Source organism: Dama dama, chromosome 14, assembly GCF_033118175.1.
Source record: "Dama dama isolate Ldn47 chromosome 14, ASM3311817v1, whole genome shotgun sequence".
Lineage (NCBI taxonomy): Eukaryota > Metazoa > Chordata > Mammalia > Artiodactyla > Cervidae > Dama > Dama dama.
Window position 1 is genome coordinate 39,139,017 of NC_083694.1, and position 8,202 is coordinate 39,147,218.

An 8,202-nucleotide genomic window follows, 5' to 3' on the forward strand; every position below is an offset into this window, starting at 1 on the left:
CCAGCACCACAATTCGAAAGCATCAATTCTATGATGCTCAGCCTTCTTTATGGTCCACCTCTCACATCTCTACATGACTTACTGGAAAAACCATAGCTTTGACTAAACAGACCTTTGTCAGCAAAGTGATGTCTCTGCTTCTCAATACACTGTCTAGGTTTGTAGTAGTTTTCCTTCCAAGGAGCAAGCGTTTTTTAATTTCAAGGGGATTTTAAGCTACAGGAGTTTTTGAGAAAACAGCAGAAGCAGGAATGTCCCTCTGACCTTTCCCCAACCCTCCTGCTCTTCTTCCCTGAAACAGGTCATGAGAGGCCCGCATGCAAGATACCCTTGCTGTTTCAGGAGAAAAGAAGACATTTATCACCAGAGACAGGGGATTCTGATCAAGAAATCTGTATGAACAAACCCTTATCTGTTAAACCCTTATCAGCTGTTAAACCTTTATCTTTCTAGTTACTTCTTTACTATTTACAACCCTAGGTTCCCAAACCTTTGTCTTGTTAATGCTTCACAGATTTCTTGTTTCTCTTGTCTAAAAGCTTCCTGCTCCAGCCACTTCTTTGGGTCTCCATTCTCTTGCATACATAAAAGTTCGAAAAAGGTTATACGCTTTTCTCCTGTTAATCTCTGTCAGTTTGGGAAATTCCCTGGTGGTCCAGTGGTTAGGACTCTGAGCTTTCTTTGCCAAGAGTGTGGGTTCAATTCCTGGTTGGGGAACTAAGATCCTGCAAGCCAAAAAAAAATTAATAATCTCTGTCAGTTTAATTTCAGACCTATCCAGAGGCCCGGGGAGGATTGAGAAAAATTTTCCTTCCTACGTTGGTCATCCCTCCCTCTGAAAAATTAATGCACATTTATCTAACTGAGATGTCCCATTTATCTAACTGAGGCTCAGTGAAGTCTAGGGACCATCCAGTCTCTTACAGCCCCAGTCACAGGCAGCAGTTGGGATTAAAACGAAGACTCACTGGCTCCAGAGCTGGTTTGGAGACTCCGAGGATAGGCCTGTTAGGTAGTTAGAATAGGGAAAAGGAGTCCAAAATGGCGGTGGCTAAAAGACAAGGAAGGGAAAAGCCCGCGAAAATAGAACAGAGGAAGGTCAAAGGAAGGTCCAAGGGCCAGAGTGAGAACTTCAGGTAGAACAGTATTCCTGGCCAAGCCCAATTTGCATAGGGCAGGGCCAGGGGGAAGAAAAAAAAAACATATAAAAAGAGGAGCCAAAGAGCTCTCTCTCTTTCTCCCACGCATGCGTACCCTCTTTCTCTCTCTACTCCCCACCTCCCCACCACCCCGCATGCTGGCAGGCTCCTCCATTCTTGAAGAAGGAATTCATAGGGCCAGGACTTCATCTCAGGCCTATATATGCTGATCATGCTCGGCTGCCTCTCCAGTGGACTCTGAACTCTCTGCTTAGTGCCTGTGGGAACGATAATGGAAGGATAAGACCCCCTCTGGACAGGGGAATCTTGAAGATCACATCCAGGTTACTCATTGCCTAAGAGGAAACATACCGTTATCACCCCTGTCTCCGGACAGGTCATAAACATTTTCCGTATCTATCAGGATGTAACCACAGGCTTATCGATTATTAACTGGTTGGAACGTGACCACAAGCTTATTGATTATTAACTGTTTGGAATGTAACTGCGGGCTTATTGATTATTGACTGTTTGAACACATAACACATGAATGATGGGGTTATTATAGTTGTATTTACCCTTCCTTTGTTTATGTAAGTCTCAAGGGAATTGGGGTGGTGGGTTTGGACACGTACACATGGGGTATAAAAGATTTTCACAAATGCTGGTCGGGGTCCTTGGCTAAGAGGAGACTCTGCCTTGGACCCGCCGGTGTAATAAACTGTACTCCACTATCTGCATTGTCCTTCTGAGTGAGTTTGTTTCCCAGAAAGCATGGCTATAACACTCTCTTCTCTTCTCTTCTTCGAGGATGGATTCTCCTACTATCTTCTAAATAAAAGAGAGCTGTAACACTGATTTGTCTAAGAGCTATAACATGGTCTGTCCAAGACCCAACAGCTGTGACATGCCGAGGGCTTTAATGTCCGTCACTCCAAATCTTTGTGACAAGACAAAGAACCGAGGAGCATACACTCGCCTGACAGGCCTGATGCAAAGGAAGGATAGTGTTTCCTGCTCTGGTCCAGTTTTGACAATAGGAAAAGACACTGGCCCTCTCAGGGCAGTTTCTCTGGTTCCTAAATCTGGAAGGTTCAGTTTAGTGAAGACAAAAAATAGAGGATTTGTAAACAAGATAGGTGACTTGAGTTCTCGCTAGCAGGGAACCAAAGGCAAGAGGAATTTGCTCCCTGTGGTTGACAGTTTCTAGAATGTCAGACAACACTATAGACAAAAAGAGCTACTCTCAGGCTTCTCTGGTGGTCTAGTGGTTAAGAATCTGCCTGCCAATGCAGGGCACATGGGCTTGGTCTCTGGTTCAGGAAGATCCCACATACTGTGGGGCATCTAAGCCCATGTGCCACAACTGAGCCTGCGCCCTAGAGTCGGTGCTCAGCAACAAGAGAAGCCACCGCAATGAGAAGTTTGCACACCGCAATGAAGAGTAGCACCGGTTCCCTGCAACTATCTAGATAAAGCCCATTTGCAGCAATGAAGACCCAGTGCAGTCAAAAATAAATAAGTTAAAAATATATAGTCTCTTTCCAAATCCCTATAGAAGCTGGTTTTTTAAAAATAAGTGGGAATTCTCTGGGCAGGGAGGGCATGGGATCCAGTGGTTAAGACTCAGCACTTTCACTGTTCTCCTACTTGGGGAACTAAGAGCCCACAAGCTGCAAGGTGCTCAAAAAAAAAAAAAAAAAAAAAGGAGTAGAAAGACCACAGTAGTGAGAATGTCTGGCTTGAAAGCCCCATTACCTCAAGCATGACCCACTGGAGACTGGGCTCTGGCCTTGTTGATGCCGAAAACTCAGCCTCTGGGCACAAGGGCCTACTCGTATCTCGGAGACAGGTTTGGGTAAAATAGAAGAGAACAACTTTATTGCCTTGCAGGCAAAGGGGGATACAGCAGACTTCTGCCCCATAAAACTATGTGTCCCCCTTTGACTGGCAAAGCAATAAACCTATTCTTTTCTACTTCACCCAAAAGTCTGTCTCCAAGATTCAGTTCGGCCCTGGTGCACAGGGGCCAAGTTTTGGGCATCACTGCCCTGAACCTGGCCTCCTTGCCTCCTCCTGGTGAGTGGTAGCTCCAGCTGATCGAGCCGCAAACCTTGCCATGTTGATCTCCTCTTTTCTATTTTTCTCCTACATCCAGTCCATGAGTGAAATCTGCTGCACTGCCTTCAGAACAGACCCCAGAGCTTCCAGGTTTGGAGAGGTAATCTCTGCAGTGTGGCCTTTCCACCCTGCTTGGCCTGGGACACTTCCTCACCAAGAGATGGGAGAGCCCACGCAGCCTTGCAGAGCTCATCACCTGGCACGGGAATATCTTACCCTCTTTCAGGCCAGTGTGTGCTCTTTTGTTCCATTTAAACATGCCTGTCACATGGCACCCAGCCAACCCCACTGTCCTCTTCCAAGAGGGGATAAGGTGCTTCCACTGTGCACTGAGATGGCCCAGCAAGCAAACTGCCCATCAGCTGCTGGGAGACGCCTGCTGGTCCCAGGGGACCAACACCACTTGTTGTTCATTCACTCAGTCGTGTCCGACTCTTTGTGATCTTATGGACCGCAGCATGTCAGCTTCTCTGTCCTCTGCTACCTCCTGAAGTTTACTCAAATTCATGTCCATTGAGTTGGTGATGCCATCCAACCATCTTGTCCTCTGTTATCCCCTTCTTCTCCTGCCTTCAGCCTTTCCCAGCATCAGGGTCTTTTCCAATGAGCCATCTCTTCACATCAGGTGACCAAAGTATTGGAACTTCAGCTTCAGCATCAATCCTTCCAATGAGTGTTCAGGACTGATTTCTTTTAGGATTGACTGATTTCTTTTAGAATTGACTTGGACTTAAGTGACTCTCAAGAGTCTTCTCCAGCACTGCAGTTCGAAAGCATCAGTTCTTTGGTGCTCGGTCTTCTTCACGGTCCAACTTTCACATTCATACATGACTACTGGAAAAACCATAGCTTTGACTATACAAACCTTATTGGCAAAGTGATGACCACTACTGATGCTGATCATGCAGTTTCTTCTCGGCATGAGCCCAGCACTGTCCTCAGTGCCTGAGTGCCTGATGTTTTCCTTGGTGCCTCCAATACCAAGTTGCCGTGGGCATGAAACCATTCACCTCAGATTGGGACTTGAACCCAGCCAAAACCCAGTCTTCCAACTAAGATCACACACTTGGTTTCAGGACTTAATGAAGCTCAGGTTCTTTGTCTCTCGGCACAGAAGGAGTTCAGCAAGAGACAAAATGATAGGCAAGAAGCAGATTTATTAACATAGGATACTTGTAAGAGATGCAGGTGGGCAAGTGAGGGAGCTCTGCCCCAGGATTAAGTAGACTACAATTTTATTGTCAAAGGAAAAGGGGAGGGGAAAAGACTACCTTCTTCCAGAAGATGTGAGCTTACATCATGAGCTTCTCCTTCCTATCAGTCAGGAGAGTGTCTGACCTGAGGTCAAACTAGGGATTGTTGTTTTTGTTCAGTTGTTGTGTCTGACTCTTTTTGACCCCATTGACTGCAGCAGGCCAGACTTCCCTGGCCTTCACTATTTCCCGGAGTTTGTTCAAATTCACATCCATTGAGTCTCTAATGCTATCTAACCATCTCATCCTCTGTCATCCCCTTCTCCTCCTGCCTTCAATCTTTCCCGGTATCAGAGTCTTTTCCAATGAGTCAGGTCTTCACATCAGGTGGCCAAAGTATTGGAGCTTCAGCATCAGTCCTTATGAATATTCAGGGTTTATTTCCTTCAGGATTGACTGGTTTGATCTCCTTGCTGTCCAAGGGACTCTCAAGAGTCTTCTCAACCACAGTTCGAAAGCATCAATTCTTAGGCACTCAGCCTTCTTTATGGTCCAACTCTCACATCTGTACATGACTACTGGAAAAATCATAGCTTTGACTATACAGACCTTTGGTGGCAGAGTGATGTCTCTGCTTTTTAATAAGCTGTCTAGGTTTGTCATAGCTTTTCTTCCAAAAGCAAGCATCTTTTAATTTCACGGCTGCAGTGATTTTGGAGCCCAAGAAAACAAAATCTGCCACTGTTTCCATTTTTTCCCCATCTATTGGCCATGAAGTGATGAGACTGGATGTCATGATCTTAAGTTTTTGAATGTTCAGTTTTAAACCAGCTTTTTCACTCTCCTCTTTCATCTTCATTAAGAGACTCTTTAGTTCCTCTTCACTTTCTGCCATTAGAGTAGTATCATCTGCATATCTGAGGTTGTTGATATTTCTCCTGGTAGTCTTCATTCCAGCTTGTGCTTCATTCAGCCAGGCATTTTGCATATAAGTGAAATAAGCGGAGTGACAGTATAGAAACTTGATGTACTCCTTTCCCAATTTCGAACCAGTCCATTGTTCCATGTCTGGTTCTAGCTGTTGCTTCTTGACCTGCATACAGGTTTTGCAGGAGGCAGGTGGCTTGATATTCCCATCTCTTGAAGAATTTCCCACAGTTTATTGTGATCCACACAGTCAAAGGCTTCAGTGTAGTCAACAAAGCAGATGTTTTTCTGAAATTCTCTTGCTTTTTCTGTGATCCAACAGATGTTGGCAATTTGATCTCTGCTTCCTCTGCCTTTTCTAAATCCATTTTGAACATCTGGAAATTCTCAGTTCACATACTAGTTGAAGGCTAGCTTGAAGGATTTTGAGCACTTGCTAGCATGTGAAATGAGTGCAATTGTGTGGTAGTTTGAATATTCTTTAGCATTGCCCTTGTTTGGGATTGGAGTGAAAACTGACCTTTTGTAGTCCTGTGGCCATTGCTGAGTTTTCCACATTTGCTGGCATATTGAGTGCAGCACTTTTACAGCATCATCTTTCAGGATTTTAAATAGCTCAGCTGGAATTCCATCACCTCCAATAGCTTTGTTTGTAGTGATGCTTCATAAGGCCCACTTGACTTCATACTCCAGGATGTCTGGCTCTAGGCGATTGACCACACCATAATAGTTATCCAGGTCATTAAGACTTTTTTTTTTTGTACACTTCTTCTGTGTATTCTTGCCATCTCTTCTTAATCTCTTAGGATTATTATATGAAAAGAAGAGTGGTGACATTTTTCTTTCACCTAATGGCCTTGGGGCTTCCCAGGTGATGCTAGTGGTAAAGAACCTGCCTGCCAATGCAGGAGAAATAAAAGACGTGAGTTTGATCCCTGGGTCAGGGAAGATCCCTGGAGGAGGGCACGGCAACCCACTCCAGTATTCTTGCCTGGAGAATCCCACGGACAGAGGAGCCTGGTGGGTTACAGTCCACGGCGTCACAAAGAGTCAGACACGACTAAAGCAACTTACCACACACACACACACACACACACACACACACACACACACACACAATGGCCTGGGGCATATCTCGTGCCTTTATTTATGACTTTATAGTTAGCAAGGCTGTAATTTCACTACCTTCCAATAGCTTTCTTGAGTGATCATTAACTTACAGTGGTCTCCCAAAGTTTCCTAGGTTTTCCTATCTATAGTACCCTACTAGAACTTCTACAGCTACCTGTTGTTGTGTATGCTGTCATGTCCGACTGTTTTGTGACCCCATGGACTATAACTCACCAGGCTCCTCTGTCCATGAGATTTCCCAGGCAAGAATACTGGAGTGGGTTGCCATTTCCCTTTCTAAGGGATCTTTCTGGCCTATTCCTGACTTGTTCTATCCCTATCAGGCAGAAGTACCTGAAGAACTCCCCTAGATTGATATAGCTGGTGCCTGGTGCTCTGCTTGGCCTGACCACTTGTCACCACCCCCACCTCTCTGTCCAACACTATCCTTCTAGACCATAAATCAGACCATGTCCAACTCTGCCCAAAGCCCTCCAGCAGCTCCCATCTCATTCAAAGTTCTTGAAATGACCTTCTGACTGCGTCATCTGGCCCCTGCTGCCTCCCTGACCTCATTCCTTCTTCCTGTTCTCATCTGCTCCTGATATGTTCAAGGAGCACATACACTGCCAGCCTCCCACGTGCCAGGAACTGGTATAAACAAGAGAACTGGAGACCTCCCTGGTGGTAGAGTGGGTAGGAATCCACCTGCCAATGGAGGAGACACAGGTTTGACCCCTGGTCCTAGAAGATTCCACATGCCGCAGCTAAGCCCATGCACCACAAGTACTGAAGCCCACATCCCTACAGCCTGTGCTCTGCAGTTATTAAAGAAGCCACCGCAAGAAGCAGCTCGCACTGCAACTAGAGTAACCTCCGCTCTCTGCAACTGGAGAAAACCTGTGTGCAGCAATGAAGACCCAGTGCAGCCAAAATTTTTTTTTAAAAAAGGAGGGGGGCAGAGAATTGGAAACTCTCTCCCACCCAGGGCCACAATCATGAACTTGAGACAGGTCCTTCCAGTCAACGCTTTTATGTCTTACCACATACACACCCATGAACAATATAAAGTATTTCTATGAGCTTTTAAAATTCACACTAATGCTCTCAGGTTGCATGTGCCATTCTGCAATCGGTATTTGGGGGGACTGCCATTGATAGAAATAGGTCTGGTTTATTCATCTGAACTGCTGAACAGTATTCCTTAGAATGAATGGACCATGGCTTATTTGTCTGCCTCCGTCTGACTATGAGACTGTTTCTGGTTTTCTGCAGCTGCAGCTGCTCTGCATTCCTGGGCCCCAGAGCATGAGTCCTTGGAGGTCCTTGTTCCTTTTTCCAGGGCTCAGGCCTCCTGACAGAGGACTCCCAGTGTCTGTTACCCTGAGGGCAGGACCTGAGTTCACCCCTGTAGCCCCAGGCCCATGCCCAGCATTGTAGGCACTCAGCCTCTTTGGATGGATGGATACGGAAGAATGGGGTGGTGGGGGCTGTGCACCCAGCCTTGACCTCTCTGTGCCAGGGACAAGCAAGCCAGGATGGCCTGACAAAGCCCAGATGCCTGGGGCCCGGTGGTCAATACCCATCCCAATGGGGGTGGGGTAGGGTCCTGGCCATGAAACCCCTGGAACTTCTGGACAGGTGTCCCAGTTTACTCTGAGTCCAAGACACCAGGTCTGCCAGGGGGAGGCCACCCCTGGACTATTGACCAA